This window comes from Colobus angolensis, unplaced genomic scaffold (genome assembly GCF_000951035.1).
Source record: "Colobus angolensis palliatus isolate OR3802 unplaced genomic scaffold, Cang.pa_1.0 Scaffold2, whole genome shotgun sequence".
NCBI classification, from domain to species: domain Eukaryota; kingdom Metazoa; phylum Chordata; class Mammalia; order Primates; family Cercopithecidae; genus Colobus; species Colobus angolensis.
Genome location: NW_012115154.1, coordinates 16,993,680 through 17,012,339, shown reverse-complemented (window position 1 = coordinate 17,012,339; position 18,660 = coordinate 16,993,680). Strand labels below are relative to the sequence as shown.

The 18,660-nt window shown below is 41.7% G+C and overlaps 1 protein-coding gene across 2 annotated transcripts in view; it reads right to left on the bottom strand.

Annotated features, from left to right (window-relative positions):
• Positions 1-18,660, bottom strand: part of CUL1 (cullin 1) — a 104,799-nt gene that overhangs the window by 84,003 nt on the left and 2,136 nt on the right. The window lies entirely within an intron of this gene.

Here is an 18,660-nt window from a genome sequence, read left to right as displayed (position 1 = left end):
TAGAGGCACAGGGAAGCTGATATCCAAGGGAAGACAAGCATGAGGCAGAAAACCAATCACAGGAGCCCGCTGAAGGATTTGGGCAAGTCACGAGAGGTGGCGGCTGAGTCACTGGGAAGAGGATGCAAGGCCTTTATTCCGTGAGGGTGACAGAGTTATGGAAGGTTTCGGAGAAGACAAGTGACACTGAGATAAAGGCTCAACTTAGACCAACAGCAATGGAAAGAGAGAGGCCCAAGACACAGGCGACACAAAGCAGTTATCGTGGTGACTGGTCAGACTGGATGGGGTGACACAGGTAAGAAAGAATTCAGGACGACAAAGGCTCAAATTTATACTTTCAAACTTCCAACAATTTATTTCTGGATTCAAGAACTTGACAGACACTACTTTCAAAATTCAAAACAAGGCTGGGCATGGTGGCCTGTAATCCTAGCACTTTAGAAGGCTGAGGCAGGCAGATCACCTGAGGCCAGGAGTTTGAGACCAGCCTGGCCAACATGGTGAAACCCCATCTCTACTAAAAATATAAAAATAAGTCAGGTGTGGTGGTGTGTGCCTGTAATTCCAGTTACCCGGGAGGCTGAGGCAGAATTGCTGGAACCCTGGAGGTGGAGGCTGCAGTGAGCAGAGATGGCCCCACTGCACTCCAGCCTGGGTGACAGAGCGAGACTCCATCACAAAAAAAAAAAAAAACACACACACAAAACAAAAACGAAAAACAAAATTCAAAACAAGACAGCTATCGTGCAAGAAATGTTCCATGGTAAGAATAGGAATTTGCCAGATCTAATAACATGACAGATGCTTTTACCCTTTGACCTAGCAATGCACTTCCAGGAATCTATTCCCAAAATGTGCCAGTCAAAACCACGAGAAGTGGTAAATTCAAGTTTTGTCACTGCAAAAGACTTGAAATCAACCCCAAATCCATCAGTAGGGGACAGGAAGACTGTTAGGACAATGAGCACTGTGCAATGACAGGAACGGTTAAAAAAAAAAAAAGGAGTTCCACATACTGATAAGAAAGTATATTCTTAGCGGATACTTAACTGAAAACAGGCACCTTTTGTGTGTGATGGGAGTAAACACTAACATGTAAGTGTAGATATATTTTTCTTTTCCAGAAGAAAAATTGGGAGGCTAAACTGAACACTAATAAAAATGGTTACCCACGGGGGAAGGAGAAAACAGTGCGGGAGATGGGTGGAAGTGAGACTACAGTGTGGTCCATGGGTGGATTTCAGGGGGCTTCTCCATGTAAATGGGGCAAAAAATTACATCTTTATTTTCACTAACATTTGATGGAAATTTGACAATTCCTTTGATTATGAATGCAGGCAACAGATGCAGTACTTTTAACAAAGTGTCTAACTTTGTCAGCAAGAAATCACAAAGATTTTCATTATTCCATGCTAGACATTGCCAGTATCATTTATGCTCATCAACACCTTGAAATTATAGTAGTTACATATGAAGTCTATAACTACTAGATCTTAAATAGGAAGATGTCTGCATGTGTTAGCATGTGGAATTCTCAGGAATGGACATGTCTGCTACACTTTTGACACTTTTTATGATTAAAAAAAGCAAAAAAGTTGTACTGTAAAAGCTAGAAGAACATCTTGGAGCCATATGTGGCCTATAGGATCTCAAGCAATTACAGCCTCTGTCTTAGGTAATTATCTGGCAACAATATAATTGTAAATAAATATGAACTCACAAGTACGAAATATCATGGCAGTTCTAGGTTACAAGATGATCATCCAGAAATATGTAATGTATTTATATGAAATTCTTTATATCACTAAATTGAACACTCAGTTTAAAAATTCTCAAGCTGGCAAAACCCCAGGAGTAAAGGGAGATAGAGAGGAAGAACTCTATATAAGAAAGTGAGGATTAACAGAAATAGAGAAGTTACGAGAAGAAGCCTGAAACTAGAAAGAAGATGAAGAGCTTAATTTTACATAAGTTGAATGTGATTTTTGTTTTTAAAGGCCGGCAGTTTAAAAACTGTAGCCCAAAGGAAATCACACCTGAAGGAATAAATTTAGTAACTGACAAAAAAGTAAAATTGTCGGCATCAGTGCAAACAACAGCGCAAAATCTTCAAAGTGTGAAGAACTTAATAGAGACGAGGACTAGAACTTTGTGCTTAAAGGACGTGGGCACAGTAGTCCCTTGCCTCCCACCCCTCCCAAAAAAGGAGAGAGAATACCTGCAAGAGACAGAATATATAAGTAGGAGAACCAGGAGGCCGGAAGGCAAGCCAAAGGAGGCTCATCCACGAAACTTCTAGTTCAACAGTGTTAAAGTTGAAGATAAATCAAGGAAAAGGTCTATTATGAAAAAGTCATTGACCGTGGTAACTGCCAGGAGACATGGCCTTCAAGAACATAGCTCTGAATGAGTAGAAAGCAATGAAACCTGGCTGCAGCCAAGCAGAAACGGAAATGACTTGCTCAAAACGACGGTCGGAAGAGGATGGTGGACTCTGTCACTAGCAGAAATCACCAGATACCTGCCTCTCCCAACATCACTGTCACAAGAGGACCCTCAGGACTGACTCAGAGAACGTGATGACTTATTACCCCATTCACCATGATACAATGACGGGTAGGAGTGAGACATGAATTTTCCTTCTAAATTCTAAAGCCAGTATACAAGCATAATTACAACAAACTTGCAAATGAACAGACATGACAAACATCATGTCTTCCAAAACCACGTACCTTATTCAAAAATCAGGTACAACTCGGGAGGCTGAGGGAGGAGGAGGGCTTGGGGCCAGGAGTTCCAGGCTGCTGTGGACTGTGATCATGTGACCACATTCCATCCTGAGGGACAGGGCAAGACCCTGTCTCACATACAAAAAACAAACAAAAACAAAGTACAACTAATGATACTTACTTACAGCAGAAGTCTCACAATAGAACTTCTGTGCATGTCTCTCAGCTGGCTGCATGCAACCTTAGAGTCAAAGTCTGGTATAAAGATGACCATGTTCCGCCCAGGTGTGTTCATGCTTTCCACTGCCCTCTAAAATGAGTCCCCCTGGCAACCTCAACAAGATGACCTCCAATCAGATCACCACCAGATGGCAACAAGAAAATACCACACCAATCACTACAGAGAAGACAGACAGACTCCAAACCAGCCAGCACTGCTATTCAGATTCTCTTAGAAGGAACACTGGCTCCTTCCATAAGGCCAATCCTAATTCTGTTCATTCATTTTTAAGTTTTCCTTACAAAATTAAGCACCAATGAGGGAGATGGGGAGACACTGGTCAAAGGTGCAAAGTTTCAGTTGGACAGGAGGAATAAGCTCAGGAGGTCCAGCACCCAGCATGGTGACTCCAGTTAATAATAATGTACTGTATTTTGAAAATTGAAAATTGCTTAAAAGCAAAACAAAAGAAAAAACTGCTTATAGTACATCTTAAAAGTTCTTACCGGCCGGGCGCGGTGGCTCAAGCCTGTAATCCCAGCACTTTGGGAGGCCGAGACGGGCAGATCACAAGGTCAGGAGATCGAGACCATCCTGGCTAACACGGTGAAACCCCGTCTCTACTAAAAAATACAAAAAAAAAACTAACCGGGCGAGGTGGCGGGCGTCTGTAGTCCCAGCTACTCGGGAGGCTGAGGCAGGAGAATGGCATAAACCCAGGAGGCAGAGCTTGCAGTGAGCTGAGATCCGGCCACTGCACTCCAGCCTGGGCGACAGAGCGAGACTCCGTCTCAAAAAAAAAAAAAATACAAAAAAAAAGCTAGCCGGGCGAGGTGACGGGCGCCTGTAGTCCCAGCTACTCGGGAGGCTGAGGCAGGAGAATGACGTAAACCTGGGAGGCGGAGCTTGCAGTGAGCTGAGATCCGGCCACTGCACTCCAGCCCCGGCGACAGCGAGACTCGGTCTCAAAAAAAAAAAAAAAAGTTCTTACCACAAAAAAATGTTAAGTATGTGAGGTGATGGATATAATTAACTTGACATAATCATTTCACGATGTGCAGCGTACATATATCAAAACATCAGGTTGTATGCTATATGTTTTGTCAATTATACCTTAATAAAGCTGGGAGTGGGAATTAAACACCAAAATACCGACTTCTCAAAACTCCTATAAAGAATAAATTAGTAGAGCCTCAAAGTTTTACTAAATAGATATAGCAGCCTTCTCATTGTGATCAATCTTTGTCCTTCTAATTATATAAATACACACACATGCAGCCAGGCGTGGTGGCTCACGCCTGTAATCCCACAACTTTGGGAGGCCGAGGTGGGTGGATTACCTGAGGTCAGGAGTTCAAGACCAGCCTGGCCAACATGGTGAAACCCCGTCACAGCTACTTGAGAGGCTGAGACAGGAGAATCACTTGAACCGGGAGGTGGAGGTTGCAGTGAGCCAGGATTGCACCACTGTACTCCAGCCTAGGTGACAGAATGAGACTCCATCTCAAAAAATATATATAAAATCAAATACACACACATGCTAATTCATTCCTTCAAATACACACATTTTATAATTATGAGAATTCTCAGATATCATTAAGTACAGAATTTTCTTCTATGAACATCTTAGGAATTAGAAACCAGTTTTTTTCTCTTAGAGTTGACACCTGAATAAGCAATAGAGGAGGGTCCTTTTAAATCCTAAAAAATCCACACTCAAGCACTAAATGCCTTAAATATCGCTCAATTCAGAAATGAATCTTAATTAAGTCAACATCTATATTCTTCCTATTTTACTACATGACTTCCAGGTAAGATGCCACAAGCCACACTGGTATAAATCGCTCCAGAAAACCTGAAAACTTACAGAAAATCACAATCACATTATATTTAACAGGTGTTATAAAGACTGCCCAGTTTGTCCAAATAAACTAGTTTTAACTGCTGAGGACTGAATTTCAGTTCTTAGTTTCAGCACAATGGTTTTATTCAATTACCTAGATTAAATCATGCTTACTCAGCGGTCTAGATTGGTACTTGCGTGTATTTTGTTTCCAAGTATTTTCATTCACTTTAAGACAAGAAAAAACAGTATTGCATTTGATCACGATCATCTACACCACACATGCTTTTCAGACTGAGGGCTGCAATTCATTATTGTGTAGATCATGAAACCAACTTAGTTAAAGGGAACTGGAACTTTTTTAAAAAATCAAATTAAAAAAAAAGAGCTCATACAATGCAACAAGGTAAGTATTACTCAGTGCACTTTTTTTCCCAGTTATGTCTGTGTGGGTGCTGGGTTATCCCACAAAAAAAATTTTACTAAAGAAACGATTCAAGAGGCGCTGATCGACAGTACACAGTGACAAATTTCGAACAGCTAATATAGAAATGAGTGGGATGTCTGTGGAACTTCACAGTTCTGGCTCCACAAGTCACTGCCAGTGTGAGCCTGGTCAGATTCCTTAACTTCTGTGCCCATACTTCATCATCTGTACTAGAGATAATACTGTAGTACCTGTTGTATAAGGTGGCTGTGAGGAATAAGTGAGTTATGAAAATAAAATGCTTAACAGAGTCCCTGACACACGGTAAGCATTTGCTACTATTCATGTTAATACTACTATCAAGAGTTTCTAATATCTATGAAATTCCTAAGATAGTATTTAAATGTTAAACCACCTATGCTTATTTTTGTCAAAATGAAGTAAATTAAGGTTGCTTGAAAACTCCACCATACCTTTGATAACCGATGACACCAGAGGTGGTACTTCTCCAAAATTCCCACCAAAATGTAACTTTCATCAGAGGGTGGAGGAGTCCTTTGGATCGGGGGACAGACTTGGGGATCCAGCCTAAGCTGTGACAGAGTTAAATTTTCCTTGAAATATCACTCTATCTTAAAAGTCACATAAATCTTTCATTCTACCATGAAATACATGTTTAACAGAGTATTTTAAAACACCAGCTTCACAGGGCTTCCTAGCTCTCTTGCTAGTGAATGAATGCGATGATCTTGTATGAAATCCACTGACTTTGGAGAAGCTGCTACTGAAAAGCTTTCATTGCACATCAGCATCCAAAAAGTTTCTCTTCTGTCTTGGCACCACTGTATTTTCAGAACCCAGCCTAACACAAATACAAAGATACAAACAGCAAGCCAGTCTGCCCTCCTTTTAGAGGGCCTGTGGACAGTGGTGCTCCACGGAAACATCCTCAGGCCGCTGAGCGTGGAAGGCCAGATGTGCACCTCCCAGCGGGTCTTTCCCTCTCCCAGCGAGGTGTGCACACGAGGTCCACTTCCCTAAAGGATGCCCTTAGTCAACCACAAATGCTGTTAACTTCCATTGAGATGAACAGTCTCAACTCACAGTTCCCACAATCCTCTTCAACTAATTTCCAAATTTCCCTCATGTGTGGTGAACCGTCTGCCCTGCAGGTGAGTGTGGGGCCTTGAGTAAGTATCTGCTCACTAAGCAGATTTTGGAAGCTAGTGTATCACTAAGTGCACATGAATCTGTTCATCAATAACACATCCCTTTTCATTATTTTTCTTTTGACTAAAGTCATTTAACCCTGAGTCGAAAATTCTGATCAGCAACTTTCCCTAGCTGAGCAAACTTTCAAATATACTTCCCATTTCACTACAAACTGGTTCGAAAGGAGAAATGGCGCTACCAGGCTCTTTATTTGATTTAGGGCTTTTATGTTTTTTGTTTTAAAGACAATTTACCACTTTATCCACTCCTGAAGGAACTGGGCACAGTTAAGCGACACCTCTTTCAGGCAAGATGCTCCCGACACACGTCCCTGGTGGTCCCTGAACCACTCAAGGCTGACAGTGACTGATGTCACCCACCACACCTGTGGTTCCACCTGTCAGATTTGCACCCCCACTCTCTGCACATATGTTCAATGCTGCATTTACTAAAAAGCATCTTGTTGAAAATGTCCTTAAGCTATTACAACATCAAGTACTAAGAACTTTTTAGTATTTTCCGAATATAGACACTGGGGAGAGAGTATGAGGAGAAACATATATGCACAGGAGTGTACATTTAAATCAGTCAAGAATAAATTTGGAAAAACAGTTTCTCAATCATGTGAGCGTGTCTTCTGAGCTCATAGAAATCTGCCACTCGATGATAACCTTCAGTAAGAGGCAGGGTTCTTTTGGGGAGGGGACTTTTTAAATTTTGCTTCCCATTCTATCTCAAAACAATCTGGCCATACCTATAATAAAGGAAAAAATGTGAGCAGGGCGCAATGGCTCATGCCTATAATCCCAGCACTTTGGGAGGCCGAGGTGGGCAGATCACCTGAGGTCAGGAGTTCGAGACCAGCCTGACCAACATGGTGAAACCCGTCTCTACTAAAAATACAAAAACATTAGCCACGTGTGGTGGTGAGCGCCTTAATCCCAGCTACTCGGGAAGCTGAGGCAGGAGAATTGCTTGAAAACCAACTGGGGGGTGGGGGTTGCAGTGAGCTGAGCTCACACCATTGTGCTCCAGCCTGGGAGACAAGAGCTAACATTAATTTAAACCCATATTTTTCTTATTTATTTTTCACTGTCACTCAGGCTGGAGTGAAATGGCGCCATCTTGGCTCACTGCAACATCTCTCTCAGGGCTCAAGCGATCCTCCAATCTCAGCCTCCCAAGTAGCTGGGACCACAGGTGTGGGCCACCATACCCAGCTAATCTTTTCATTTTTTGTACAGATGGGGTTTCGCTATGTTGCCCCAGGCTGGTCTCGAACTCATGAGCTCAAGCGATCCAGCCGTCTTGGCCTCCTAAGCGCTGAGATTACAAGCCTGAGCCACCACACTTGGCAAAACCCATACTTAAATAGGCATAAAGAAAATCCTGCATGTTAAGATTGCTACTGATGTTTTTTTGAGACGGAGTCTCGCTCTGTCGCCCAGGCTGGAGTGCAGTGGCCGGATCTCAGCTCACTGCAAGCTCCGCCTCCCGGGTTTGTGCCATTCTCCTGCCTCAGCCTCCCCAGTAGCTGGGACCACAGGCGCCCGCCACCTTGCCCGGCTAGTTTTTTGTATTTTTTAGTAGAGACGGGGTTTCACCGTGTTAGCCAGGATGGTCTCGATCTCCTGACCTCGTGATCTGCCTGTCTCGGCCTCCCAAAGTGCTGGGATTACAGGCTTGAGCCACCGCGCCCGGCCAGATTGCTACTGATTTCTGTCACCACCCTAGCTGTGGCTGGGAGAGTACCATAGTCTTCACTGCCCAGCCTAAGTTTCGTGTGGAAAGTCTCAACAACACTCTGTCCATATTTTTTATTCCATACAATTTACATTAACTTGTGTATTTTCTCAAGCAAGCTTTTTAAGCTTATACTTCAAGTAGCTTATTTTGAAAACCATAAATCCATGTTCCCAGTTGAAAATATAGTTAATATTTTTAAAAAGGTAAAGAACTAACACTAACAACACAAAATCCAGATTTTCCCCACAGTTTTGTTATCGTCAAGAACTCATATATAATAAACTTACTTCAGAGGACTTGAACCTCACAAACTTCAATTATCTAAAATAAAATGTACATACCAAAACTGCAAATAAACAAACTTCTGAAAAATATAAATACAATGGAATAAAGAGATGCCCATTTTAGGACTATTTTTCTTTTTGCCACATCACACACACACAGCACAGAGTGTGTATGTGCGTATGCACACTTTAGCCTGTACTCAATTGTCAGTAAAACAAATTCTCCTCTGCATTTTTGGTGGGGAAACTACTCTTTTTAATGTGAACCTGTAGTTTCATTCACTGCTGCCAAGAAAGGCATCAGAACGCTTTTTAGAATCACTTTTCCTGTAACTATTAAGGGAATCACTACCGTAGTTACACACATACACACTCACCTATATGTTTACCATAAAAAGCAATGTGGATACTCATCTTCCACAATATCCATATTTTTGAAACAAAACTTTAGTGTAATATATGGTTTGCTGGTTATAATCTGTGAATTATTTAATCAGTTTTCCACAAGTTAGCCTTATCAATAGAAAAATTCCAACATTTATAATTTATTACGGCAAAACCTCAAAGTTAACAGAACTTACACAAATTGGTCACTTTGTTGAAATTCTGCTAAACGTTGTTACCAGAAATCACATTCCCAGTTTGATGAGCTGAGATAGAGACAAATACCCAGAACTAATATCCAGCTACTTTCAAGTGAGAAGTGCAGCAGAGCCAGTTTTTTTAAAAAAGCATGTTAGCATGATACACATAGCTAGACTTTAAGGATTTTTTTTAAGTTTATGAAGATGAGATAGGATAGTTGTGGGGAAGGGTTGACAAAGATGAAGAGCAGAGCCCACTCCATCAAGTGCTGGCAGCCGGATACCTGCCCTGGAGAGCCTCTGTAGTCAAGGAAGCCAGGCAAGTCCTGAACAAAGCAGCATCAGCAGCGCACTGCATCACTAGGCGTGAGGGCAGAATGAAGCTGGTGACGGCAGGGCCAAAGAGGAAGGTGTAAACACAGAGCGTTGTGGGGGAGGAACTAGTAAGATTTGGTAGATCACTGAATATGGACAAACAAAAGAAGTCAAGTCTGAAATCTGTGTCTGTGACATAACGCGAGAAACAGAGATGTCGGATATGGTCTAGGGAGCAAAAGAGATCAGTTTGGGGCAAGTCAAGTTGGAAGAAAGGGCAGGTTAGTCAAATGAAAAAGCCCTGAAGGCTATTAGCTGGACTGGAAGACTCTCAGCTGAAGTTGCTGAGAACTGCTTGGCCTGAACGAAACTGAGAAACCCCAAAGCAACTGACTAGAAGAAAGGATCAAGTTAAAGCTATCTCCTGAATGCTCGTGAAGAGTTAGAAAAGGTAAGATGAACTAGAACAGCAAGTATTCTGCACAGAACCCTAACCTCAAGAGGTCACCCAAGAAGAAAGAATGGTAACCTGGTCCACAAGTCTGGGAAATGGGCGATGTGGCCTCTCCTCAGAAGGGGCCACTCTGGAGAAGAGACCTGGTGATGTTTCCCAAACTCATCTAATGCAAGACATCCTGAGAACAGCGTTCACCCTCTGGAAACCATGAATTGGAAATGCAAGAGAACCAATCTAATGAATCAAGTACAAATCTAAGAGCGCCTTCAAGAGAAGTATTGAGATGCTTTTAAAACTCTGGAAGTTTTTAGATTTTTAAAGAAAAAATGTGAAACAACTTTGTAGTTAAACCATTACTTTACAGGTTTAGAAAGTGTTCTCCATGGACACAGGGAAGGGAACAGCACTCACCGGGGCCTGTCGGGGAAGGTGTGGGGACCAACATCAGGGAAAAGAACGAATGTATGCTGGGCTTAATACCTAGGTGATGGGCTGATCGGTGCAGCAAACCACCATGACACACGTTTTCCTACGTAACAAACCTGCATGCCTGCACATGTACCCTGGAACTTAAAAAAAAATAATTACTACTAAAAAAAATAAAAAGTGTTCTCAACATATGACACCACCAATAACATGTAAATAACACAGGCTTTGATTTTGTTGTCTCCTATATGCCTTAAAATTTTAATATAATTCCTCTCGTATTTAGGGTTTAAACAAGGACTAGTGTGAAGCAAAAATTATTCTAGACACTAAACTTATAACCATACTCATTAGGATCCTGGCCTCATGGCACTTCCCACACTGTGCTACAAAGAACCACGAATATTTCCAGGTGCTCGTTTCAAGAGAAAAAAATGAACACATCGATTCACTCCATATCAAATCTCTACTGTAAGGACCTAATTTTCCACATTCCATGATTTTAAAATCAGTATGTGTTCTACAAAACATGTAATATGGTAGCGGAGCTTTCTTCCTGCAAAGGAAATTTCTTATTAAATTAGGAGCGTACCTTTTAATATATATGAATGTATGTATGTATACCTATACACATACCCTATCGGATATATCTCCCTGTTAACAGCAGCAAAGCACATTAAGATTTTAAAGGCCTTTCAATATGCCACTTGGCATTTCCTAAGTTTATTCAGAGATCTTCCCTCCCATTCCCATACCTTACATATCACAGAACACAGACATTGGTGACCAAATATTGGTCTAAATAAATAAAAATCCTGAAAATGCAGTAACAAGTAGAGTGGTAATGCAGAGCTCCATTATAAAAATAACAGTGACCAAAACAAACAAAACCTTCATAACGTCAAAAGAGAGAACACACGTTTCACCTGTAACACGCCAGCTAAACTGCAGACATTAAACACCCACCCCGCCCCCGCAACACACAAACCCTGTGTAAGGGCAAAGTCCCCTATACACAGAACATGTAACAAAAGCACTACTGAAGAGCCAATTCCAGTATGTGTCTTCAGCATTCCTAACCCTTCTTCCCTTTGTGTGTTCCGAGTCCCTTGTTGGTAGGACCCACTCTACACAGGTGCCCAAGTAGCTTTTCATCAATTCATCAAATAGGAGACACTCTCATTTCAGTAGTCTCTACTTGATGATTGATGTGATATATTCCTATGCTATGTGTCCAAGTCCACCCTCAACCAGGACTGCATTAGACAGCCTCTGTCCCACGTGAGGTATCTGCAAGCAGCAGAAAGCTGAGGGCAAGCAGCTAGGGAGTCACAAAGCAAGCTCGGCACAGTCTTTGGGTCACACCAAGCACTGAACACAAGTTGCGTATCCCTTATCTGAAATGCTTGGGTCCAGAGGTCTTTTGATTTTCAGACTGTTTCATATTTTGGAATATTTGAGGTACCTTGGGGATGGGATCCAAATCTAACTGGGGAATTCAGATGTTTCGTATACACCTTATACATACAGCCTGAAGGTGATTTTATTTTCCCCTCGGGGATGCTGAATAAACTGTTGTGCACCTGCATGTTGACCGTCGCCCATCACGTGAGGTCAGGGGTGAAATGATCTACCTATCACGTCATGTTGATAACTAAGGAAGTTTTAGATTTTGGAGGATTTAGGATTTTCAAATTAGGGATGCTCAACCTGGACTAAGGGTTATTATTGCATGTAAGATAAAACGGCAAGTAAACCTTTTAATATTTTAAATATTTAAGTTGAGAGAAGTCAGAAGAATCAGTCTGGAAATTTCCTTCTCCATCATCCCCCCACACCAAAGTCTCCAAGTTCCTAAAGATAAGCTTGCAGTTTGGGGAGGGGCAAATGGCCTAGTCTCCATGTCTATTCCCTGAATTCCCCTTGGGATCAAAGAGTCTGGTTTATTGATATCATCTAGGATTCCAAACCTTTCCTTACAGTCTCACCAAAGTCTCCTTCCCACCTTGAGAAAAGAAGCTCTGAGTTGTCTGCCTTTTTCCCCCATTCTGACTTTCGGATGTCTATCAGGCACACGTAACTATTTTAGTTAGCATTTAATTAATTTCAACATAGCAAAGGCACCCCCTTGCAGCGTTAGGTGACACATTTCTGTACAACTATTTTCTCATAATCACAACAGCATTCCTAATTTGTATTATTTAGCATACATTTCTTAAAAAATTGATAGTAGCCTTTGAATTTTCCAAGCTACTGCACAACCTAGACCAAAATATTTTTCTAATTTTTAGCAAATTCTTATTCTTAAGCATAATGACATTAAGTTTAAACATTAATTTAAAACGCATCTACTATCACTAGGAGTTGTGAACTAAGCAAAAAAAGAAAGTTCCAACTACTACTAAAACAAAGAAACTTCCACACTGAAGACAATTCATTAGTACCTAATCTAGTGTTATAATAAACCATCAAAACATAAATCAGTTTCATGAGATTAGGACAGTTTCGTGGAGGGCATTAAATGAGGAGACTAAAGTATCTGAAGGATTAACATATGGGGAAATAAATGAGAAAATTAGTCCAGCAAAGGAGAACCTGACCGCTGGAAATACAGCCCAACAAAAGTCAGATATTTAACCCTGTGCATCAACACACCTGGAAAGGGGCTGTCAGTACAGCAAACACTACGTGATTCCAGCATTAAACTAAGCAGAAAAGTCTTCCTTGCAAGTAGCTCCCCTGCTTCTCCTGTTTTGGAATTTCTTGATTTTATAAATTAATCCACTGTATTATAAACACATGTGCACTGTAGAAAGTTGGAGGAAAAAAATAAAAAAATTAAAAAAAAAAAAACTAAAAATAACCTACTGCTAAGAGAAACTAAAAATAATCTCACTGCTCAGAGATAATCAATGTTAACATTTTGGTTTTCATCTTTTTAAAAAATGCATATACTCACACACCGAAATAAAGTTTAGATATTACTTACATATGTTGTTTTATGTTACATTTTATCACTAATACTGACTAAATGTTCATTAAATTCAGTATTATGGAAGTTAAAGATTGATCTAAATGCTGAAATAATCATCAATAGCAAAAAAATGAAAACAAAAGCTTAACAGAGTATTAGTTAAATAACAGCACACCCTGGACAGAATATTAATCTGTTAATCTTTTTTTTGTATTTTCTTAGACTAAATTCTTAGAAATGGAATAGCTATTTCAAAGCATACACATACTTTACAAGCTTTTGTTACATACTTTGCTCTCGAAAAATCATATTAAATTACACTCTTTCTAGCAAGGTATGAGTGAGCTCATTTCTCCATACACTCACCATAAGTAGTTTATTTTTTAATCTATGCCAATTAAAAAAAACCCAACAGTATCTCACTGATTTGCATTTCTGGGAGTACAGATAGTGAAGCTGAAAGTTTTTGCATGTTTCCTACTCCTCTTTTTATAAATTACCAGTTTGCCCATTTTCTTCCACGGGGGTGGGGGCGAGGCCTCTTTTGTTGGTGGTGTTCACATGCCCTCTTTTCACAGTAAGGAAAGTAAATTTGCTTGTCAGTTACAATATTTTTCTGTTTGCCAGTCACCTTTTAATTCTGTTCACGGAATTTTAACACAGAGAAGTTTTATTATTCTGAAGTACTCAAATCTTTTCCTTTACAGTTCCTACGCTTGGTGTTATATCTAGGTCTTCTCCATCTTGAGATCGCCATGTTGTTAATTTTTTTGGTTCTTAAATTTTTTCTTGAAAAAATATTTTAAAAGCACCCAAGTTTACCCACCTAAAATGACAGCCATTTTTACTACTTTAAATATCCTCACGGCCGGACACGGTGGCTCACGCCTGTAATCCCAGCACTTTGGGAGGCTGAGGCAGGTGAATCACAAGGTCAGGAGTTCGAGACCAGCCTGGCCAACACGGTGAAACCCTGTCTCTACTAAAAATACAAAAGATTAGCTGGGCGTAGTGGCAGGCGCCTGTAATCCCAGCTACTCGGGAGGCTGAGGCAGGAGAATCGCTTGAATTCAGGAGGCGCAGGTTACAGTGAGAGGAGATCACGCCGCTGCACTCCAGCGGGGGCGACAGAGTGAGACTCTGTCTCAAAAAAAAAAAAAAATCTTCACTAATACATACACATTTTATACATATTTTAAATGGCTACACCCATTTCATACAATCTATTTTCCAAAGTATTTTCTGACACAGACTTTTAAAAAAATTGCTGCTTGTTAGATTTGAACAGTCTTGAATGGTTTTACAAATTTTTGCAAGGCCAATGAGTCATAACATCACACCCAATTTAACAATAGCCCCAAAGTTCCAGAACTGTTCGTGTCTATGCTATCAGTGCCCAATTACTCTCCCACAATGTTACTAAAAGACCAGGAAGAATAAGCTCATTCTTGGTAGTGGATCACAGTTCTGCATAATGAATTCTGCCATAATGATCAGATATCAGTCCTTAAAGCATTTTCATTTTAATCTCTTCTAGTCTTCTTCCACCTTCATATAAACTAGTCAAACACTCTGGGAACATCTGGTTAAAAGCCTGAGCTCCGGAGTTTTCCTGTCCCGTTTAACTCAGGCGTGACTACCTTCCTAGCCCTGACCTTCACCACTCAAAGTCTCAGCTCCTTCACCTGTATTCTATAAAGCGGGTTAAGCCATAGTACCCATGCTTCAGAGGGCATTGGAAGGATGTACGTGAATACTGACGCATGCAGTGCGCTAGGCGCTGGGGACAGATGCATATCACAGCGTCCCTGTCCCAAAGGAGGTCAGTTTGGTGGGAGAAACCACCAAATATAATCAAAAGGTTAAATACTGTGATCGTGACATAGGCGGGACAACATGGGAACCCAGGGAAGGCTCCTAACCCAGACCAGGCCATCAGGGCCAGCTTTCCAGAGATGGTGATGTGTGTGCCATCTGGTGATAGAAAAGGGCCGAGGCGGGCGGATCACGAGGTCAGGAGGTCGAGACCATCCTGGCTAACACAGTGAAACCCCGTCTCTACTAAAATTACAAAAAATTAGCCGGGCGAGGTGGCGGGCGCCTGTAGTCCCAGCTACTCGGGAGGCTGAGGCAGGAGAATGGCATAAACCCGGGAGGCGGAGCTTGCAGTGAACCGAGATCGCGCCACTGCACTCCAGCCTGGGCGACAGAGCAAGACTCCGTCTCAAAAAAAAAAAAAAAGAAAGAAAAGAAAAGGCAGAGTCAGATTCAGAATGGAACTGCAATGGCACTGAAGCATGGAGGAACACTAGGAAAGGCAGAACAGTGTGTACTTGGTCCAAGTTTCCCAAAGGAAAAAATTTAACTATCAAACTTAGGCTTCACAACCCTGCTTTTCAAACACGAATACTCGATGTTCTTTAAGACCGTTTTTCCAAAGTCCTGTTAATGTTCAAAGTTGTAGCATTCCCACGGAATCCACATACTTTCGGGGCCTAAGGAAATCAGCAGTGTCAATTAAAAACCATCTCATTTTACAAATGAGGAAATATAGGCCCTGCAAAGGTAAGCTTGAACTAGACTCCATGTCTTCTCTCTCAAGCAAGATGTTCTACACCTAAGCAAAAATAAATGACTTAAATCTCTCTCTCCCTCACAGAATTTTTAGAAGTGAAACACTTCCATGAGTGAATAAAAAACTTAAGTCATTAAATGTTATAATAATTCTGTTTATAGTGTGTTTACTAAATGTTCATATTATAAACAGGAAACTTCCTACAAACAGGAAATTATGTCCTCAGTAGTAAACATAAGGCTTTTATCCAAATTGGATCTATTTTTCATTTAATGCTCATTTCTTCATTTGAAAGCAAAACAAACACACTGATAAACTATCAAATGTTTTTAAAAAGCAAGGCAAACTTAGAATTGGCCCTTAAAATGGTTAACACTCTTTTCTCCAGACATACCTAAAAAACAAGTTCAAAATGAAGCTGACAATCCCCCAAAGACATTTTATTCCAGAATGACTCAAGGTCATGGCTTTAGGACCTACCGAGAGCTGAAACAGCAAAACAAACAAAAAACCAAGTTCCTAAGTTTTTAAGGCCCTGATATTTTTAATTTGAAGAATGCCAAGTAACAACTCCTCAATTTAAAGTACATTCATTTTAATTTTCCATGCTGACAGACAGACACAGCGCCTCTGGGTATACTGGGAATGACATTCTGATGAAAGGCCCTCAGAGACCCAGGGATGGTTCCTCCCACAGCAACTTCCTATCCCACTCCAGCAGAACCATGGGGCTTGCCTCATCTACGAGGAGGAGCCTTAAATTACCAAACTGCTTCATTTCAAAGGCAAGGCTGGATACTCAGCCTGGGGGGAAAAACCTGATCGAGTTTCCAAAGAAGCACCAAACACAAAAAGTAAAAAAAATCCACACCTTAAAACTAGTTTTAAGGAGAAAAAACGTTAAAGTTTCACAACGTGTTTTCTTGGCACTTTCCTGGACTTCCATAGGTATAGAAAACCTGGGCAGATTTCTGTTAGGGCCCTGAACTAGGTACTGGGGTGTTGCGGGGAGAAGGGAAGTGGATTAGAGGGAAGGGGGGTAGAAAAGGAGGGATGAGAGAGACGATCGATTTTACTCGAGAAGTGTATAATAAAGCTTGCATTCTTAACCCCCTTAAAGTGCAAGGACTGTGTTTTCTGTAGCCAAAAATCAGGGCATGTTTTCAAACGTTAAGTTCAAGTTAGAATTATTCCAGAAAACTAATTCATTCAAAAAAAGCAACTGAGGCACCACCATAACCAAGTTCTGTTACTCTCGGGACACAAAAACGAATAAGGACTATCCCCTGCGCTGGAGGAATTCACAATCGGAAATGTACGGGAAATAAGGTTGCACTGTAGTTAATTACAGCTAGAAGATAACTTTCAGTAAGTGGCAAGAGTCTAATGAACTGCAATATCTAAGGAAACCATGCAGAATCAGCTCAGGCATGCGTGTCTGTCTTCTGATGTGGTACACACATTAGGAGTAGGGGGTGGGGCTGCCTCTAAGGACCTGAGGAGGGAGGCTTTTATAAATTGGTGAAAAACCTAGCATATCTAAAGTTGGTTTGTTTTTTTGACAAAACCGTTTTTAAAAGATAAAGTCAATGAGAAAAAAAGTTTAACGTATTTAGAAAGCAGTTCAGCCATCCCTCTCAAGCTTAAGGAACACTCTCCTGAAACCTCCAAAAATGGGCATAATAGAGTTAAAGCGAGCCAGTCTTGTGTTTGCATGCTTTGGAATTTGAAATGCAGCGCAACTACTTCGGCTCACCATGGAAAACAACAAATAGAACCTTCAAGTAAAACATTTTTCAATATCCAAAACCTTCTTTAAACAAACACAAATCTCACCTCCAAATATTTTTTCCAAACACAACGACTGGTTTGACATCATTACATATTTCACTACATAATACACTCTACAAGATTTCAGAAAATCGGGTACATTTTCGGGTGCACCATGAAATGAAGTGTTAAACTCAAAACTGCACACACTTCTGCGAGGCGTTAAGATACGCTTAGGTCCCAGAAGCTCAAGGCTTGAAGTAAAAAAGGAATCTAGTTCCTCTTCTGCCGCTTCGTTAAGTGCATTCCAAAAAGTGTGATCGTTTACTCCACTCAGAACTTTTGACGATTTTAATGCTACTACAAGAAAGAGCAATTACACTGGGCAAATAAATATTTAAGTAGACTGCAATTCAGTATTTGCGCACTTACCACTAACCCCTACTACGAACCAGAAGCAACCAAGAGTGACCCAATCGGAAAAGAGAATCCTTTTTTTGGCAAAGCCAGGCAGGGAGAAAACCTTAACTTTGGGGATTTATTTCAAGGAATGTCTACAAGCATTCCTCTCTTTCTTAATCTTATGTCTGCTCTACACAGTATTGTACGGGCGGCAGAAACAGAGGTCTTTCAGATCTTGGGGGGAAAAAAGCGCACGACCCCCGAGTCTGAGGACCCCAAGTCCCAGCAGCCTGGCGGGCACACGTTTACCCTCAGGGTCAGGGCGCGCGCTCCCGTTGGGGCCGGGGGCGCGCCGACGCCGCGGCGCAGGGCCCGGCCCGACTAGCGAGCGCTAGGCGGGCGCCGGGGGGCTCTGTCAGGTTCGACCACCGGGCTCGCATCCCTGCGCGCATGCCCCGGCCCATAGCCCCAGGAGAACGGGGCAAAAGGGCGACTGTTACCCAATAATAGCGCCCTGCACGTTCGCAACAATGCAGGCAGGGAACCCGAGAGCCGCCGGCAGGGAACCGGAAAGCGAGAGAGCCCGGCTCGGCGGCTGCTCCTGCGCGCGAGCCCAGGGCTCACAGGGGAGCACGCGTCGGCCGGAAAGCAGCGCTGGGGAGAAGCGTGGGCGCGAGGGGGCAAGGGCACGGG